The sequence below is a fragment of the Gopherus evgoodei genome, chromosome 7 (genome assembly GCF_007399415.2).
Source record: "Gopherus evgoodei ecotype Sinaloan lineage chromosome 7, rGopEvg1_v1.p, whole genome shotgun sequence".
NCBI lineage: Eukaryota > Metazoa > Chordata > Testudines > Testudinidae > Gopherus > Gopherus evgoodei.
The window spans coordinates 70,381,739-70,401,234 of NC_044328.1; the positions used below are offsets into that span (position 1 = coordinate 70,381,739).

The window sequence follows — 19,496 nt, forward strand, 5'->3', positions numbered from 1 at the left end:
GAGGAAAGCAAGAAGTCTTGATCTTTGCCCATGGCAAAAGCATACTAGAGTCATGGGGCCTCAGTGAAGAAGTCTCTGCCTGTTCTGTCCTCTTGAGATTGTATTCTGGCACGATCAGCACTCTCACCACCACCAATTTCGAATCCTGCCACAGACCTGCACCCTTCACAGTGCCTGGCCCTATGTTCTCTAAGTAGATTAATAGATGAATAGGCTTTAAAAGCAGAAGGGACCTGCGATGGGACATGCTCCCAACTCAATCAGGAGAAGGCTAATGAGCGTCTCTGGGCTTAACCCCTACCAAATAGACACACCTGCAGAGCCTGCTGGAGGAAACAAGCTTAAAAAGAAGAGCTGGCCACAGGAAGGGGAAACAAACTGAGAGGAAAGCTGCTGTGCCTTGGTAGCAGCTGACTCTTGTTAAAGCACAGCTGAGAGGGAACAGTTGACAAGCCTCCGCGGTTCACAAAGACAAACCAAAACCCCAAAAGACCTTTGAAGGTGCCTGAGAGTGACTCCTGAGAAGGGCCCTGCCTATCACAGGACCATTGCAGTCATCAAGCCTGACCTCCTGTATACCCAGGCTGGAGAACCTCACCCTGTAATTCTGCATCCAGATCGGAACTTCCTGTCTGAGCCATAGCAAATCTTTGACAAAGACACCCAGTTGTGTTTGAAAGACTTCCAATGGTATTGAATCCACCACATCCCTAGTTAAGTTGTTCCAGTGGTTAATTACCCTCACTGTTAAAAACGTTGTTCCTTATTTATAGACTGAATTTGTTCAGTTTCAGCTTCCAGCCACTGGATCTTTTTATGCCTTTGTCTGTTTAGTTCAAGTGCAGTCTACTATCAGAAATCTCTTCCCCATGTAAGTACTTGTAGACCATGATCAAGTCACATTTTAACCTTCTCTTGGATGAACTAAATAGTTTAAGCTCCTTCGTTTATGCTCTAGGAATTATTTGGGGAAGATCTACAGCCTGTGTTAGGCAGGAGATCAGACTAGATGATCACAATGGTCCCTTCTGGCCTTGGAATCTAGGAATCTCTAAGTCTCTTGTAAGGATGTTTTGCATACTTCAGGTCACTCTTGTAGGTCTTTTCTGAACCCTTTCCAGTTTGCCAGCCTCCGTTTTGAAGGGTGAACACCGGAACTGGACACAGTGTTCCAGGAATGGCCTCATGAATCCCATGTATGGAGGTGATAACCTCTCCTTATTTTCGCTTGATATTCCACTGTTTATACATCTGTGCCTTCACCTTTTTAGCTACAATTTCACAGTGGGAGCTCATGCTCAGTTGGCTCTCTGCCATGAGCCCTGAGTCTTAAATACTAAATGCGAGACTATAACGTAAGAATTGTTTTTGCTTATCATGGCTGGAACCCCAGCAATAGTTGTTTTTCACAACCATAGTGGTGGGCCATGCCAGGGCTGTAAGTGTGAGAGAGAAGGACGATATTGGAGGCTTGGTGAGGAGATAGAAATAGAGCAGTAAAAAGACAAAGGGCTTTCTAATGCAATGAGGGCACACACTCTCATCTCATAAAGCTTTTGTACCAAGGCGCAACTGAGCTGGCCTCACCAGAAATTTGATACAAGACCTACATTCATCCAATCTGGGGAGAGAAACAATACCATGTGATTTCAGTGACCAATCACAACAAAGCAACTCAGCTTGAGTTTCAGATTCCAAATTTTAAGTAGCAAGCCAGGGAGGGACTGAAACAGGTGAACAAACGCATGCCTGAACAGGGAATGCACCTGTAAAACCATGACCTTTTCCTGGATATTCTGTCCAGGGGAAAAGAGGCAAAGCCACTTGCTGAAGTGATTTGTTGCAAATTATTGGCTCTGCAAAGATTTCAAGCCCTTTGGGTCCCTGTTTGAACTCAGTAGCATAGAGATGAATGACACATTTTAAAGAAACAGCCAAACTTTTCACACTGTTTGGAACCTGCCAGGATGGGTTATGGATAAAGGACCTGTTCCTGGGCTATGGCGTAGGTTAGGAGCCCACAGTCCAAATAGGGTGAGGTGTTTGCACTGAGGCGGTGTGGGACTACCTCTGTGCCTGTCCCATCCTGGGGTTTCTGTGTGGTGCTCTGGTCCCTGGCATAAATTAAAGCAGCTTGAGGACTGTTGTAGCTGATGCTGGTGGCTAATGGCTGCAGGGGACTGAAAGGACAGTCAGGGATAGGAGGAATATAGGGGAGTCCTGGTCATGCTTCATGTGCTTCTGTCCCACGTTATATGCTGGGAGGGAGGCATGGTGTAAAAGCTGCTCTACCACCAGATGAGCCTGGGGTTGGAGGAGAATTGCTGGGGCCAGATACTCCAGCTGTAGGGCTAGATTCCGCCAGCGGAGCAGCACAGTATGGCCATGACACAGTGATGGAGCGTACCCAGAATGTGTGTGTGTTTGCAGGGAAACATTAAGCAGGGCCTGGAACGTGGTATTACTGCTGTGTGAGTGTAGGTACCACTCACCCCCACCATCACTGCATGGTCCAACAAGTGCCAAGACCATTAGAATGTAGTATTTCATCCCTGAGACTCAATGCGTACTTGGGGCTTAAAGGGGCTCCTCTGTCACAGGCCTCTGCTGCTGATATGAAGGACAAGGAAACCTTTCCCATATCAAAGAGCTTTTTTTATCAGATAGACCTAGAGGGAGGACACGGGTGGCTGGGCCCTTTAAGGGAAGTGAGTTCAGCTCCCCTTGCTGGCACAGGTGCATTCCAAGTGGATTTGATTAAGAGGGTGGGGCAGCAGCTGGGGCTAATAAATGAGAGGAAGACAGCTCTGATCGGTGAGGAGACCTTCCTGAGCCAGACAGCCAGGGCTGGGAGGCTGAAGAGGTCCTGGGTGGACTGCAGTGGGAAGAGATGCTGAGCATTCCCAGGCAGAAACTTGGAAGCCCCAAAGACTGGCAAAGACTCCTGCTGGAAGGGCTGGGTTGGATGGTCTGATAGAAGATCAGATGGGGAACAACAGAGAGCTGGGAGTGGCAGAAGACACCGAAGCTGGGGTATAAAGTGTGTCGCTGGACTGTATTTTGGTACTTCTACAAACTCTGTGTGTGTGTGGGTGGGGATACCTGGAGGGGGTTTGGGGCTTTCAAGGACACCTTGCACTTTGTGGGATAATAAACTGGCCCCGGGTAGGGGTAATATTGGATTCCAGGAGGACTCGTGGTGGAGTCTTTGAGGAGCCTGAGAGGGGAAACTGAGGCAGTAACCTTGGCATTATTGTGCTATGCCACCAGGGGATGCTTCAAGTTGAGGGAGAATCATAACAGAGGGAAAGCCACTGCCTGCTTTAGGGTGGAAGGAGTGAGGATGGGCTGCACCCCACCAGCTGTTCCCATAGGGATTGTTACAAGCCCATTGCCTCTGAGAGTGCTGGGAGAGCTCATCTGGCTTCCCCCTACTGTTACTCACACCTTCTTGTCAACTGTTGGAAATGGGCCATCCTGATTATCACTACAAATATTTTTTTCTCCTGCTGATAATAGCCCACCTTAATTGATTACTCTTGTTATAGTTGGTATGGCAACACCCATTGTTTCATGTTCTCTGTGTATATTTGTCTTCCTACTGTATTTTCCACTGCATGCATCTGACAAAGTGGGTTTTAGCCCATGAAAGCTTATGCTACAATAAATTTGTTAGTCTCTAAGGTGCCACAAGTACTCCCGTTCTTTTTGTCTCCACATTGTGGTTGAACGTCTAGTGAATTTGCTAAGGATCACCACAACAGCTGACCCTTCTGGAAACTTGCTGGATTCACATGTGTGATTCTGACATTCCTAACTTGACATCAAACACGTTTCAAGGTGCTTTACAACAGCTATCAGGCACCTGTGGACCATGTTTCACCAAGTTCTTTCATATAAATCTCATTTAAAGTCTCTAGTTCAATCTGTTATGTAGTAAGGCCATAGCAAAAAAACACAGAAGGACTTCCTAAATATCTATTTTTCTCCCCATGGTCCTGTGACTTTGAAACAACTTGTTTTAATAACTTCAAATTTGGTCAGATATTATCAGATGGCTATGGGCCACATATGCCAAATTTGAAACTCCATGGAGGGAGGAGAGGGATTAGAGGAGAAGAAGGCAAAACTGGATTTACATTGGAAAGCAAGTCTCATCTTCAGCTAGGGTGTGGCTCATTCTGCTTCATAATCCATGTCTAATGAAAAGGAAATGGGGGTATAACCTGGGAATTTAGAGAGGTTTCCGGTCAGTCTTTCATAATCATTTTCAGTGAAGATTTGCATGTACCCCTCTGCACCCCAAAAGCACACAAATTTATATATATAGGGGCTGTCAATTAATCGCCAAAAACGCATGTCATAGAATCATAGACTTTAAGGTCAGAAGGGACCATTATGTTTGTCTAGTCTGACCTCCCGCACAATGCAGGCCACAGAATCTCACCCACCCACTCCCGTAACAAATCTCTAACCCATGTCTGAGCTATTGAAGTCCTCAAATCCTGGTTTAAAGACTTCAAGGTGCAGAGAATCCTCCAACAAGTGACCTGTGCTCCACATTAGTACTGAGCTTAAATTATTCCTCTCCTTCCCTGGTATTTATCCCTCCGATATATTTATAGAAAGCAATCATATCTCCCCTCAGCCTTCTTTTGGTTAGGCTAAACAAACCAAGCTCTTTGAGTTATTAATGTGTTTATTTTTTTTAACAAGCATTAATTGCACACCTCTGGAGATAGGACTCAGTGATGGTCAGGCAGGGAGGGTGACATGATCTCTGGCAATTTGGGAGAGCCAGTTAAACACCTTCTGGGGGGGAAAGGAGTCCACCCCCAACCACCTGCACAATCCCCTCCCAGCTGGACAGGGCCGGCCTGAACAGTGAGCAAAGGGAGCCACTGCCCAATTCACCATGCTCAGGGGGGCACTGCTGTGTGCCTCTGGGGCAGGGGAGTCCCTCCTCCTGCCACTCTGCTCCACTGCTGCTCTTGCCTCCTCCCCCTAAGGAGCTGCCTGTGACGCTTCACCCCATATTCTTAATAGAACTATGGTTATGATATGAATATGGCATTACTAAGAAGTACTTTATGCAAGATGACTCATGTAAGATATCATTGGAAAGGTTATGATTTATTGAATGTGATTATCCAATTTGTATGCACGTGTCATTTCTGTATCTGAAGCTAGGAATATTGACCATGTATCTGTATTTCAAATGTGCTACTTTGGGTGACACCCACAACTAGCCTTTCAGGTACAACCATGAAAAAGCCAGACAGGGCTATGTTTTTCCACTGAAAGCAAATGGTTCCCACCATGCACAAAAGCTATATTAGTCAGGGGAGTGACATTATCAAGGTTCTCCTCTGCCTCCCTGCCCACAGGGACACTGAGAAACACCTGGAAACAAGAAGTGAACTGGGGGGAGAAGAGCTGAGCCCAGGCTGAAAAGGTATCTAGCCTGTGAGTAACAATATCTGAAGTTTCAAGCTGCAGGCCAATGCAGCTGGCTTTCAAGAATCTTTGCAATCTGCCTGAAACAACATTTAGAGTGAGAAATTACCATTTGTAGCCAATTTCTTTAGTGTATTAAGTTTAGTCTCATGTTTTCTTTTATTTGCTCAGTAATTTGTTTGTTCTATTTGCTATCTCTTATAATCACTTAAAATCTGCCTTTTATAGTTAATATATTTGTTTTGTTTATTATTAAATCCTGTTTGTGCAATTTCTAACTGTGGGGTGGGCAAGAAGTTGTGCATCTCTCTCTTCACATTGAGGGAGAGGGTGAATTTTTATGAGCTTGTGCTGTGCAGATTTTTTTATACAGCGCCAGACAATATACCCTTGGGTCTGCTCTCCCAGGGAGATGGGCACCTGAGTGCTGGGGCAGGTCCCTTAAGCTGAGTCTTCCCAGAGCTGATCTCAGGGTCTGTGGCTTTCTGCAGCTGGGTGTGGGCCTGCCTGTGTGTGTGCTAGAGGAGGCTTAAGAGCCTGGCTCAGCAAGACAGGGTAAAGGGGGCCCAGGCGGGCAGAACTAGCGGGCTCAGTGGTAACTCAGTACATCAGGTGGCACCTTAAGGGGGGGTCCAACCCGTCACACCACCCCTGGCCAAGCTGCTCCAGTAGTTAAAAAAGAAAAAGTCTCCAGCCTGCCAGACCTATTAGCACAACACTGAAACTGTTAAAGAGCCATTCACAGGGTAATGAAGCCATTTAACAGGCATTTGCCAACCCCCAGGTATACACTGTGAGTTTCTGAATTTACTGACAAAAACAGTTGTGCATGACTGTAATATTTACTCAGGACATGTCAGTCTACAGGACCTTAGTTTAAAATTTACTGTAAAAATATTTAATTAGTGAGTTGGTGAAGATCATAAAATCATATCTCTGAAAATTCATTGCATAGATTTTTAGATGCACAATCATCTTTAGCCTTAAATGCTTGGATTGTCAGATGTATAGTTTTTTAAATATATCCTTCAAAAGACCACCCTTATCTAAAATACACATTTTAATTACTATAGTAAAAAAAACTTGCTTCCAAAGTCTTCCTGTCCTTTCAGTCCATCCATTTCTCCCTTCACTCCCTCTCCCCGCCACATTGAAGAGAGCCCTTAAAGGGACAACTCCCCTTTCCTTCTAGATAGCTAGACAAAGAGTTTACCTTTCTTTTCTTCTGAATATCTGATTAACTAGTTTTAAGAGAACCCTTCAGCAAAATCAGTACCTTAGTAAGATAGAAAATCCTTCGTTATGCCTAAAATCTTTGGAAACATATTTTTTAAAGTTGGTGAAATTTCATAAATATGTGTATTGTTATGGAGATTACACACAGTAAATTAGTGTTCCCTTTTTCTAAAAGCAATGAACATTGTTATGAACACACTAAACCTCTGTGACTGATTAATTTGAAATAATGTCTGTTTCAGTGAGTTAAATATGTAGTAATCCAGAATGATTACTTTATGAAGGCTTAAGAGTACATTTAAAACATAAAATCAGCTTAGAAATACTGATTAAGAAAATGTAAAACAGAGAAGAGCTGCATCACGTGTTCCATAATATTTAATGTTGTATTCAGCAAGACAGCTTACTCACCCTTACTACAAAGTTTTTGCAAATATATGTCTGACAAACTTCGGGGCATATCAGAAGACCTCTGACTAACATTTTTTATTCCCAAAGTTAGTGCTTTTAATTAGGTACCTTCTGCATGTCCATTCTGCGTGAGGGAGAGGGTACAGGAGTCTCTGCGGGAACTGTGACTCTCTGCCATCGTGAGACAGGTCAGGCATCTTATTATTCTTTCTGCCTTGTCCTTCCACCCCTGCCAGGCTGCAGGCTCAGGCTGCTGTTGGGCATAGGGGCACCAGTTTAATAATACTGCATAGGGCCCCATAAATCCTAAGGACGGCCCTGGGGGTGCCAAAAATCGGTGCCTTGGCTTGGCAGGGAGGAGCTGCCTTCCGGAGGCACTGGAGAGCCAGAGTGTTAGCTTGTGGGGGCAGCGAGCCCCAGCCATGGAGGAGCCAGCATGGTACAGGGGGCCAGGAGCCTTGCAAAGGCGGCGATGCCGCTAGGGGGGAGCAGCTGCACCCTCTGCCCCTTCTGCCCAGGCTGCAGCCTGGCGCCCCCCCAAGAGCTCCTGTAGGCTGCAGCGGATGCATGCGGGCAGAGGCCCCCGAGTGTCCCGCAGCTCCACCCTCCCACGCTCGGGCTCTGCGGCTCCCGGTCATGTGAGCCACCTCTGGGGCACAGGACCCTGAGCTGCTCTGGGAGAGGCAGTGGTGGCTCACACTCCCGGGAGCCACAGAGCCTGAGTGCGGTGAGGTGGGAGCTGGGGGGCACATAGGAGACACCGCCTGCATGCGTCCGCTGCAGGAGCCCTGGGGGGGGGAGCGCACCTGGCCACAGCCTGGGCAGGAGGGGCTGGGGGGTGGTGCAGCTGCTCCCTTTTAGTGGCCCGGCTGCCTTTGCAGGGCTATTGTCCCCCTGCACCGCGCCGGCTCCTCCATGGCTGGGGCTCACAGCTACCGCAAGCAGGATGCTCTGGCTCTCCAGTGCCTCCGGAAGGCGGCTCTTCCCTGCTGAGCTGCTGCAGCGGCCCAAGCCCAGCAAAGCCGGTGAGTGGACTCAGGGTGGGGGCTGCCGGGGTGTAGTGGGGAGGGCTCGCGGGGGAGCTGTGCACCTTCCAGGGGAGTTCTGGCAGGGAGGGGGAACCTGGTCTGAGGAGCAGCCCCTGGGCATGGCCAGCCCTTGGGAAGGCTGGCCCTGGGGGCCTATAAAGGCTCATTGGGATTTGCTCCTCAATGAGCCGATGTGCAGGGATGGGGGGTGCAAGGTGGAAGTTTGGCCTAGGGCACAAAATATCCTTGCACCGGCTCTGGGAACAGAGGGACCCTGTCTGCTGCTGAGCTGCTGCTGCTGGCTCAGGAGTGAACGCTGCCAAGAGCAGCTGCTACTGTCTGAATAAGCGTTCAGGCTCCTGAGTCTTCTGCTTAAAGAGAAAGTGCTCCCCCCCTGCTGCCCCCAACACATACACACTTTCTCAAACCAAATGAAAAACTGAAATGGTGCCCCACTGAGCAAGGAAAGGGCTGCAGCTGGGCCATGGGCTCTGGCAAGATGCAGCCCCCATGCAATAGCACGGAGCCCACCTTGAGTCACAGACCGAGCTCCAGGTACCACAAGCTGCAGCAGCAGTGCAGAAGCAAGAATAGCAATACACCATGTACCATGCCACCTTTCCTTCTGTGCTGCTGCTGGCGGCAGCACTGCCTTCAGAGCTGGGGCTCAACCAGCACGAGATGTCCAGTGTTTAAGTTGTGCCAGGGCTGAGCCCTACCACCTCTTTTGATACAAATTAAGCACTGGGGGGAGGCAGTGGGATCTGGGAGTGATGGAGGGTTGGCGAGGCTGGGGAGCCCATACTGGCCAGGGGTGATGGATGGGAGAACTCACAGGGGCTGGGGCACTGGTCTTCTATTATTGTTTAACAGTGCGATTAAAACTGTGATTAATCATGACTATTTTTTTAATTTCATGATTAATCGCAATTATTTTTTTTATTGTTTGACAGCCCTAATACACACCCCCCCACACACACACACACATACACACACACAATACAGTGGTGTCTAGTGGTTCCAGCTGAGATCAAGGTCCCATTGTGCTAGACTGAGTCTTGCACATAGCAAGGGACAGTCTCTGCTCCAAAGGTCTTACAATCAAAATAGAGGTGGATGGAGACTCAGGCCTTGGCTACACTGGCACTTTACAGCGCTGCAACTTTCTCGCTCAGGGGTGTGAAAAAACACCCCCCTGAGCGCTGCAAGATACAGCGCTGTAAAGCGCCAGTGTAAACAGTGCCACAGCGCTGGGAGCTAATCCCCACGAGGAGGTGGAGTACCTGCAGCGCTGGGACCACACTCATACTTTAAGCACTCCCGCAGCAGTGCTTTGAAGTTTCAAGTGTAGCCAAGCCCTCAAAAAGGCTGAATGGATTACCCATCATCACTGAAGTCTGCTGTAGCACCAGGAATTAAACTCAGATTGCTTGAGTCCCAGTCCTGGGCCTCCTTACCCATAAAGCTATCCTTCTTCCTACATCAATCCTGTTTAGCTCCCAAGATGAAGGGCACTAGGAAAGTATGTGGTACTGTTATTTTTCACTACAATGCAAGCACATAAACCATGTGCATTTATAAAAGGCACAGCAGCTTTTACACTGAGATGGTAAGTCAAAAGTGACAGACATTTCTCACATTGTCCTTGTATGTATTTGTTTGGAAGTTGCTCTGTTGAGGTTCTGGGGTTGGTTGGTTTGTTTGCCTGAGATGGAATATCACAGTTTCCAGCAGGCTCTCTCGGCCCAGGAAATGTCTCCTCTGCGGTGGAAATATCCGTATCCTAACAACTACACAAAACAATAGTGAAGTGTAACTAACTGTGAATGGCAGTGCACTGCTGACAAGCTCTGACCATTAACATTTTCCTTTGTTGAGCTCAGCAGGCGAAATGCAGCTAACAGAAGCCGTCTGCTGGGCTGAGCACTCACAAGGATTTCGTTGTGAGCGCACAGCAGAAAAAGAAGGGTGGCTAGCTCAGAAAATACAACCTTCTGTGTCGGATTATTTCCCTGCACATTAATTGTGGGGAAGTGTCTTTAGAAACATGATGCTTTTTACGCTGAGCTCCTTGAGGTCTGGCACCGCAGAAGGTGAAATAATTGAGATGAATAGGGCCAAAATCTGCCCTCCGATCTTGTTTATGTCATTAGGTTTGCACAGGTGTATCTGAGGCCAGAATTTTACCCATGTGTATGTAACTGAGCCCACTTGGGATATCAGTGAGGTTTGAATGCAGGATCTCGTGTGCTATAAGATGAGCTAAAGGTGTAAGGATGACATGCTAATTCCCCCCTAACGCCTCTAGATAGAAGATGTAGGAGACCCGCTAACAATTTATGTGGAGCAGTCACTTGAAGGAGATGAAGACCATGCAACCCTAGTATGGGTTAGGTATGGCAGACAGCTCATGTTACCCCACTTCTCCCCACTCCCCTCAACTCAATTAACAGGAGCATGCTACTGCACTACTTGCACTAGGAAATAGGAAAACAGGGCAAACAGGGCTCTTTCCTGCCTGTCCTCCCAAGAGTAGCGCCCTCCCACAACCATACTGCCACACTGATCCTAGGAGAAAGGGGGAGTCGGGGCGAGGGGTATGCCCATGCACATGAATGTCTGACACACACATGGATACAGGGCATCAAAGACAGTTCCATCCGGGTGCACAGCCTTGCCCTCATTGCAGCATGAGGAACTAAGCAGCCCGGCCCATGGGTCAGCCCAGAAATCTGCACCCAAGCCCTTGCCTGGGGGAGCCCCGTGGGATGGGAATACCTTTGGCATAATACAAACTGAGCAACATAGATCAAACTCACATTACGCGCCTTCTTCTGCAGCAGGGGGTGCAGATCATGTGAGCATATCCCGCCTGATGAATTCCCTGCCATTGTAGGGGCTTCAGGCACTGATGGTACCTTGGTCTCTGCCATCTCTGCCTGTGGCTCACAGTTTAGTCACCTGAGGGCTAAAATGCTTTGTCATTTGGCTTAGCAGAGGGGTGTCTGGGTGAAATGTAAGGGCCTGGGTTACACAGGAAGTCAGAGTGGATGATCTAATGGTCCTTCTGATCTTAAACTCTGTGAAATCAACAAGCATCTCAGTGCCCTAGACATTTCTGATTGTGTCAAGGCAGTCTGGCAGCTGTGGAGGGTTATCCCCACTTTACAGATGGGGACCTGAGGCACAGAGGGATGGAGTGGCTGGGCCAAGCTCACACAGGAAGTCTCTGAGAGACTCCAGAATGAGCCCTCTGGCTGGGATCCCAGCTCACTCCCTTCGCCACAAGACTCTGAGCCTGGATTTTCAGTAATAGCTCTTTAGTCTAGCAGAGAAATGTCTAGCATGATGCAATGGCTGGAAGTTGAAGCTAGACACATCAAACCGGAAATAATGTGGATTTTTTTTAACACTGAGCGTAATTAACCATAGGAACGACTTACCAAATGTCATGGTGGATTCTCCATCACTGATCATTTTTAAACCAAGGTTGGATGTTTTTTCTAAAAGATCTGCTTTAGGAATTATTGTATGGAAGTTCTATGACCAACGTTACAGAGGAGGACAGACTAGATGATCCTGGCTTTAGAATCTATGAGATGAGAACGATGACACTTAACCAAGCCTGATGAAAAGATATAACTACAATTACCAAGTTATAGGCTTCCCTCAAAGAAGCCAGAACAGTATTCATCAGCAGGCAGATCCTTAACTGGTGTAGATGAGTGGCCCCATTGAAGTCAATGGAGCTGTGTGGATTTACAATAGATAAGGACCTGGCCTATCCAGTTCAATCAAAACAACAATGTGAAAAGAAAGTTAAGGTTGCCTGGTGGTGCATTTTAAAAAAACACACCACTACTCCTAGCTGCAAATGCTGCAGTATCACTGTGGGAAGGGGTAGTGCTTTGGATTGTTACTGGAGAACACTGCAGTACTTTTTTTAAAATATAAAGTTAACATTTTTCAAACATAGAAATGTACAGAAAGCAAAGCAAAACCTACACTCAGTGAGTTATAAAGAGTCTGTGCAGGGCAGTCAGAGCCATAATCCAAACCCCACTTACAGAAAAGAGCCCTACTGTATGCTCCTGAAAATATTGACGTTTGAAATCCGAAGCACATGTGATGCATTAATGTGAAACAGGGATTACATACATGCTGCTCATTGCCCTGCAGCTCAGGAAAAGTCCTTATGTAATGAAGAACTGAAAGACTTATGAGGGAATCCAATGGACTGTTATCGTGTAAAAATACCAGCCCTCTCCAAAGTCAACTCACAGTTGCTCAAATATATGCCGGTATGTGTTTTGTTTTCCAGCAGGTCTGAGAAAGAAGGAGCCCCATTCATGTCAGCTCCTCATAATCTCATACCTACAGCTCGGGGTGTGTGAATGAAACAGTGACTTGGGAAAGTCACTGCTTTTCTTTCCAGTCAATTCTCAATCACATGAAAGCCACCGCCAGAGAGCCAAACACACTCAAATAATGACAGTCAGTTTTGTCAATTACAGAAACGTTGTCTAGGCAACAAGAAGGGAATGTTTCATCCAATGAGGGGCTCCGCTTCCGGGTGTTTCTCCTGTCAGAAAAAACCCGAATTATTTCTTGATGCTCTGTATTTTTTTCTGTTAATAACCTGCTGAACCCCATAAACTTTAATCTCACGCCTGGCTGATGCCAGCAGTGACTCTTTAATCAACGCCAAATGAGCGAAAGAGAATAACAATGCTTGGTGCATGCAGGGTGCCAAAGAGTCACTGTCGAAAATAGCACTTGATCCAGCGTAGATAGAAGAGCAGCAAAGCCAACTTTCTCAGAGCCCTCTGCTAATGTCACAACCAAGCGAATCTCCCAGTGACTTGGCCTGAAGTCAATGAGAGTTTTGCTTAGGAAAAAAGCGCTGAAGAGGACCTTCATATTAGAGAAGCTTTCAGATGTATCAGAATTAAGGCCCACTCCCAGCATCTTGTGAGGCCTTGGTGTCCTTAGTGTTTCCTGTCCAATATATCATCTTACAGGGATGATGGGACTAGGATATGATTGCTATAAGCAATACAATCTTCTGCTTCTGTGAGGTCCCTGATCATGGCAGGGAAGTCATGGACTGGATGTGGGACATGTTTTATATGTTTGGATACAGTTTGCATCTGTGTAGCAGAGCGAGGGGCTATTTTGGGCCCTTCAAATTTCTGTAGCAAGGCTGGCAGGACCCAGGTGTGCTTCTGTATTGCCCCTGAGCCTTTGGAGAACCCACAAGATCAACAGGGCTCCTTGATATGGTGTCTGAAAACACTAGGGACTTGTGGTCCCTATTTGGCAATAGTTTAGATCCCATGTCATTTAGATGCAGAGGCAAAGCTCTCCAGAGCCAGTCCCTGGAGGCTGCCTGCTTGCAGAAGACACAGGCAAGCACAATGCCTCTTCTGAGGCTAGGGCAGAGCTCTTACATCTCCTTTCCGGGTGTGCAGCCTGTATTTCCCCAAGCTACACTGGGCACAGTCCCATAGCTATAGGCCCAGACCCTTGGTGCTAAGTGGTGGTCAGTGCGGGCATTTCCGTAACCCACTGAGGATTACACTCTGTCCCCCTCTAGTGGTGGGGGGGCTACACAGCTGCAGCCATGGCTAACACAGCTGGATTTTTAGTTCCCCTGCACAGGTCTGAAAGGAGGAGGAGCAAGTTCCCTGTACCTGCTTCTCCCTGTTTGCCCCTCCAGGGCAGACCCTGAGTTATGGCCAATACACCTGCTCTCATCTGAGATCTATAAAGAGGGAGATTTGGGGATGAAAAACAATAAGAGCCCGTGAAGTGCCAGTGAACTGTGTTGGGCTTGGAGTGCCTCCTTTGATGAGACAGGGACCGTGAGTCTGTCTGCCATTCTGAATTACTTCTGTCTAAGCCGGGATTGTAGTTGTTACTCAACAGGTGTGCTCTTGCTACATGAGATCACAAAGGCCCCATAGCATCTTGCATGGCTTTGGCTATGACATATGTTTGTCCTTTTTAAGCTGGAGTTTTCAAAAGGAGTTAAGGGAGGTAGGCCCAGATCCTGAAGGTATTTAGGTGCCTAACCCCCATAGGAATCAATGTAGATGCCTAAATACTTTTGAGATTTTGGGGACCTAGCTCCCCTTTAATTTCAGTGGGATTTGGATACCTATCACCCATGACCTCCTTTGAAAATTCCAGTTTAAAACACAGAGGCATTGGAGGGAGTGCCCATGCTGGGCCTGAATCTGGGAGTCAGACAGAGTCAATGCACGTGCAGCTGAGAGGACCAATTCTGGGCAGCAGGGAGTAACCAGCTTTCAGGAGACCTGCGCCAGCCAAGTCCACTTCTGCCCCCAAGAAGGGCTCCAAGGAAGTGGTGTCCAAGACCCAGAAGAAGGGGGATAAGGAGCAGGAGCAGGAAGGAGAGTTACTCCATCTCTATATGCAAGGTTCTGAAGCAGGTTTCCCCAACACTGGCACCTGTGCCAACACCACAGGCATCATGATTGCTTTTGTCAGGGATGGTTTTGAGCACATCAGCAAGGAGACGTCCCCGCTGATGCTTTTCAACAATTGCTCGACAACTGCTTCTCCGGGTGAACCACACAACCGTGCATCTGCTGCTGCTGCTGCTGCCTGGGTTGCTAGCCAAGCTAGTCATACCCAAGGCCACCAAGGCCATCATCAAGTTCACGAGCTCCAGGTAACCAGAAGCCCATGGCTAGTAGTGTTACGAACAATAAGAAGGAACTCTATAAACATACCAGGAACAAATGAAAGCCTAGCAATGGTACAGGTCTGCTATCAGATGAGGATGGTAAAATTGTCAATCGTGATGCAGAAAAGGCAGTACTATTCAATACATCAGTGTTTCTCAAACTGTGGTCGCCGCTTGTGTAGGGAAAGCCCCGGCAGGCTGGGCCGGTTTGTTTACCTGTCCCCTCCGCAGGTCCGGCCGATCGCGGCTCCCACTGGCAGTGGTTTGCTGCTCCAGGCCAATGGGAGCTGCTGGAAGCTGGGCTGAGGGACTTACTGGCCGCCGCTTCCAGCAGCCCCCATTGGCCTGCAGCAGTGAACCGCAGCCAGTTGGAGCCGCCATCGGCCGGACCTGTGGACGGGGCAGGTAAACAAACAGGCCCGTTCCATCAGGGGCTTTCCCTACACAAGTGGTGACCCCAGTTTGAGAAACATTGCAATACATAGTTTTGTTCTGCATTCAGAAAGAAGCAGGATGGTGTATTCGTATCTTGCCATGATAACAAACTACTTTCCACTACATCAGTAACTAGGGAGGCTGGTAAGCAGCAGCTATTGAAGTTAAACCTTTTTAAATGTGCAGGACCCAAGAGTATCAAACGAATTGGCCGACAAAATCTGAATCATTAATGCGGACTTAAAAAACTCTTGAAATACTGGACTAGAGGACTGCAAAAAAGGTTAGGCAAAAATATTATTATAAAGAAGTTATGAGCTTGAGGTAGGTATTGCTGGGGGAGATTCTCTGTCCTATGTTACACAAGAGGTCAATCTAGATTATCATAATGGTCTCTTCTAGTCTTAAAATGTATGAACCTGTGAAACTTGAGCTAAAGCACTTCACAGATTTTTCCAGTGTTGCTTATAGTAACATATGGAAGAAAGAAAGAAAGAACGTAGGAAGGGAATGATCAGGGTGATAAATAGACAACTTTGTTGTAAAGCAAAGGGCAATTGTAAATTGAAGAGAACTCTATATTGGAGTCGGCTCAGTCCCTAAAGTATGAGGGTCTATATCCCTCATAATTTCCCCTGGATGTTCTCATTATTCTTATAAATATGTGTCTTTTTTTAATTCTAGTAAACTTTTACTCTCCACCACATCTTCTGGCAGTGAGTTCCACAGGTTGTTTATTCACTATGTAAACAGTGTCAGGATGAGCTCTACCCTGACATCTGGTGGTGAATTATGGCGAGTGTGGAAAAGAATTTTCAGTGGGTTTGCATAGGCACACCCACTCCGCCTAGCATAGCCCATGGCAGCCTAAAATGGTTATTTTCACAGCTGTGGGATCCTCAATTTCTTTGTTATTGGGACAGGAGGAATAAAGTGTTGTCACCCTGATTAAGTAAATGAGGAACTACGAAACTGTTTTATGATAAAGGGTTTCACTATCAACTAAATAGCACTTGCTAGACAAGGGACATTGGTTCCAAAAGCCAGTGAATTGAGAGAGGCTGGGGATGGGTATCTGTATCTGGTGGCGTAGCTGCCTTGTGTGAGACAGAAGCACCATTTCTACCTACTCCTCTCTCCACTGTGGAATATCAGAGTTTGTTTTTGATTCCCTTAAGAATCTCGATACAGGTTAGTGAGCTGAACTCACTATGGGCTAATGGTGCACTAGCACTGGGGCTCCCCTACTGTGAGCTGAAATCACTAAAGAGCTGGAATTGCTGATCTGAGAGCACTGAGTACTGTGCTAACTAGTGGGGAGCCTGAAGCTATACTGCGGAGCAGCTGGCAGAACGGAGTGGAGCAGTTTGTGAAGCCGAGCAGTTTGTGGGGACGGCTGGTGGAGCAGCGCAGCTGGCAGAGCAGAGCAGCTGTGGGATGGGTGGAGCGGCCCACGGAGTGAACGGAGCTGAGCAGTTTGCAGGGACGTCTGGAGCGGATCACGGGACGGCTGGTGGAGCAGAGCAGAGCAGCTGGCAGAGCAGAGCAGTTTGTGAGGACGGCTGGAGGAGCAGAGTGGAGTGGCTGGTAGAGCGGAGCAGTTTGTGGAGAAGGCAGAAGCAGAACCCCACAGAGAGGCAGGGCAGTTGGCCCCGGACCATGTAAGGTGCCCCTTTCTACCCAGGCTATGGCGGGGGGGGGGGGGAGAGAAACCTTTGCTGATAGACTCTTGAACTCTGGGGCTGCACTGACCCGGGACAGAGACTTTTGGATTGTGGGACTTTTGGTACTGTGGGTGATCTTTGGGTTGCTGGACTCTACGGACATTTGGGGCATTGGACTTTGGAGTCTTGGGGTGATTTGGGGGTTGCTGGACTCAAGAGCCCGGGGAAAAGGACATGGCCCAATTTCCTGGGGTGGATCTTTGCTCACGGTTTGGTCTAGGAACTCTAGTTGAGGTGTTTTCCCAATTTAGTGCTTGTTGTTTATCTCATGTAATTAAACCTTTTCTGCTACACCAAGCCTCTGTGCTTGTGAGAGGGGAAGCATTGCCTCATCGAAGCGCCCAGGGGTGTGTGTAAGATTTTCCCAGGTCACTGGGTGGGGGCTCGAGCTGGTTTTGCATTACATTGTAGGGAAGGGACCCCTATGTATTGAACCCGGCCCTTGCTGCTATTAATTTGGCCTGGCCAGAAGGGTTACAACTATATAAATTTTCCTTTATTCTCTTTTTAAAATATTGCCTTTCAGTCTCCTCTTCCTTGTCCTATGAGTCAGGGTTAATAGGAGTGCCCATTTTACTTTCCCTAAACCATTAATCAGTTTGTAGACTGCTGTCATGTCCCTACTTCCTCAAACCTTCTCTAAACTAAAGAGTCCATATTTTTTCAGTCTCATGCGAGAGTCACCCTAGCCCTATAATCATATTTGTGATTTATTTGTGGACAGCTGATGAACTGAAAAAGAAGCAAAAATGGCTGCATCAGTGATTTGTTGTGAATTCCTAGCCCAGCTCTGCAAGAGACAAATGGAGGAGGAGAGAGACCCTCAGGGGCACAGAGAGAAGGAGATACAGAGGAAGACTTACAGAGTTCTGGAGCTGTAGAGGAGAAAGCTCCCACACCAGCAAGGGAATGACTGTCTATGGGGACAAATGTTAGGTGTGTGGGACCAGGGCTGCCGAGAGCGGGTTCGACCTGTAGTGAAAAATTTTTTTCGGGCCCCCCATCAAGGGCGGACCGGTTAAACAGCGCCGACGAAGCCGGGGAAACCACGCCCCGGGCCCCAGGCCTCCTTCCGGACCACTGGTCCCCAGTAATTTGTACCGGCTTCCCCCCTGCCCCCCGTTGTTGGCCCTGTGTGGGACGAGCAAAGAGTGGGATAGGTAAAGTCCCACATACCAGGGGGAGCAAGACAAGCTGTGGGCCACACACAAAGGGGAATCTGGTGTGGTGTGGCCTTCATTTGAAAGGGGCTGGCATGGGGCAAAAGCCCACGTGCAAGTAGGGGTAGAAGCCTGGCCTGCGTACAGAGGAGAAAGGAGAGGACAGGGCCACGGCCCGCGTGTGAGTGTTGCCAGCTTAGCTACTCTCTCACTAGATTTAGTGACTTTTTGGTTTCCTTAGCGAGAAAATAAGTGTCAAAGTGAACTTGTGACAAATCTAGTGACTTTCACTGCCAATTACAGTGACATTCAGGGAAAGAAGTCACCAGTATCTATAATCACAACATCATTCACAAGCAGCTCAATAGTGTTAATTCATTCCATGCTCTTCTTACTACATTCTGTTGCACACCAAGTCAATGTCATTACATCTCAACTGAGCATGTCCTCGGAAGGAATCGCATTCCAGGGCTTCTTGGGCTGAGATCACTATAATCTGCAGGCGAGGAAAAGAAGTTTGTGGAGGCTAATTCAACACTTTGCTAAAGCCATGTGCACTTTGGAGAGAGCAGCACATTAGCCAGGGCTTGTTTTTACCCAACCATGTTCTTTCTTGCCCCTCCATAGTAGGTAGTACACCCTGTGATGCAGGGAAAGATGGCTAATGAAACGGGCTGGGTGGGAGAGGCAGGTTAGCCAGCGAGGAGAGCTGCATAAATGGAAGGTGGGGTGGTATGAGACAGGGCCATGTGTCCCAATTGGGCAGGGGGCATTGTGCCTTCAGGAACAAAGCCCTTACTACAGGATCAAAGGTCGAGCTAGCTTGATTTTGACTCCCCTTTACTGCTTCCCTGGGTTTGGCCTGGGGTTAGCTGTCCAGCTCTTTTCAGAAATCAAACCCTAGAAGTGAGAGGGATTAGGAAGGGATCTGGCTAGTAGATTTTCTTAGCTCCCTGCAGTGCTGAGCTCAGCTCTGTACACTGCAGCCCAGTGTGGCTTGGGTTGGTTAATTTTAGCTGAGCTCTTTTTTGCCAGCCTGGATTTGAGCTAACAGGTTAGTGAAAGGGAGAGCCAGAGCCAGGGGAAAAGGGGATTCGCCTGACCTGAGCTCGGTGCTGCAGGGAATGCCTGGGTGCTGTTCGGCGCTGCTGGGAATCAAAAGATTAAAGACTCAGATTGTGTAGCCAGTGGCAGCTGCAAGGCTGGAGTATTTCTCGCTGCTGCAGGGTGGGAGCAAGAAAGTCTGATGACGTCTCTCCGAAAAATCCATGAAGATGGTGAGGGCAGCAGCCACACTTCACACCCCACTCACTCACATGCTCCACAGGGTTGC

General features: G+C 47.9%; 1 pseudogene; it reads left to right on the top strand.

Moving 5' to 3' along the window:
* Positions 1-14,833, top strand: part of LOC115655208 — a 31,679-nt pseudogene extending 16,846 nt beyond the window's left edge.
* The last annotated feature ends 4,663 nt before the right edge of the window (positions 14,834-19,496 follow it).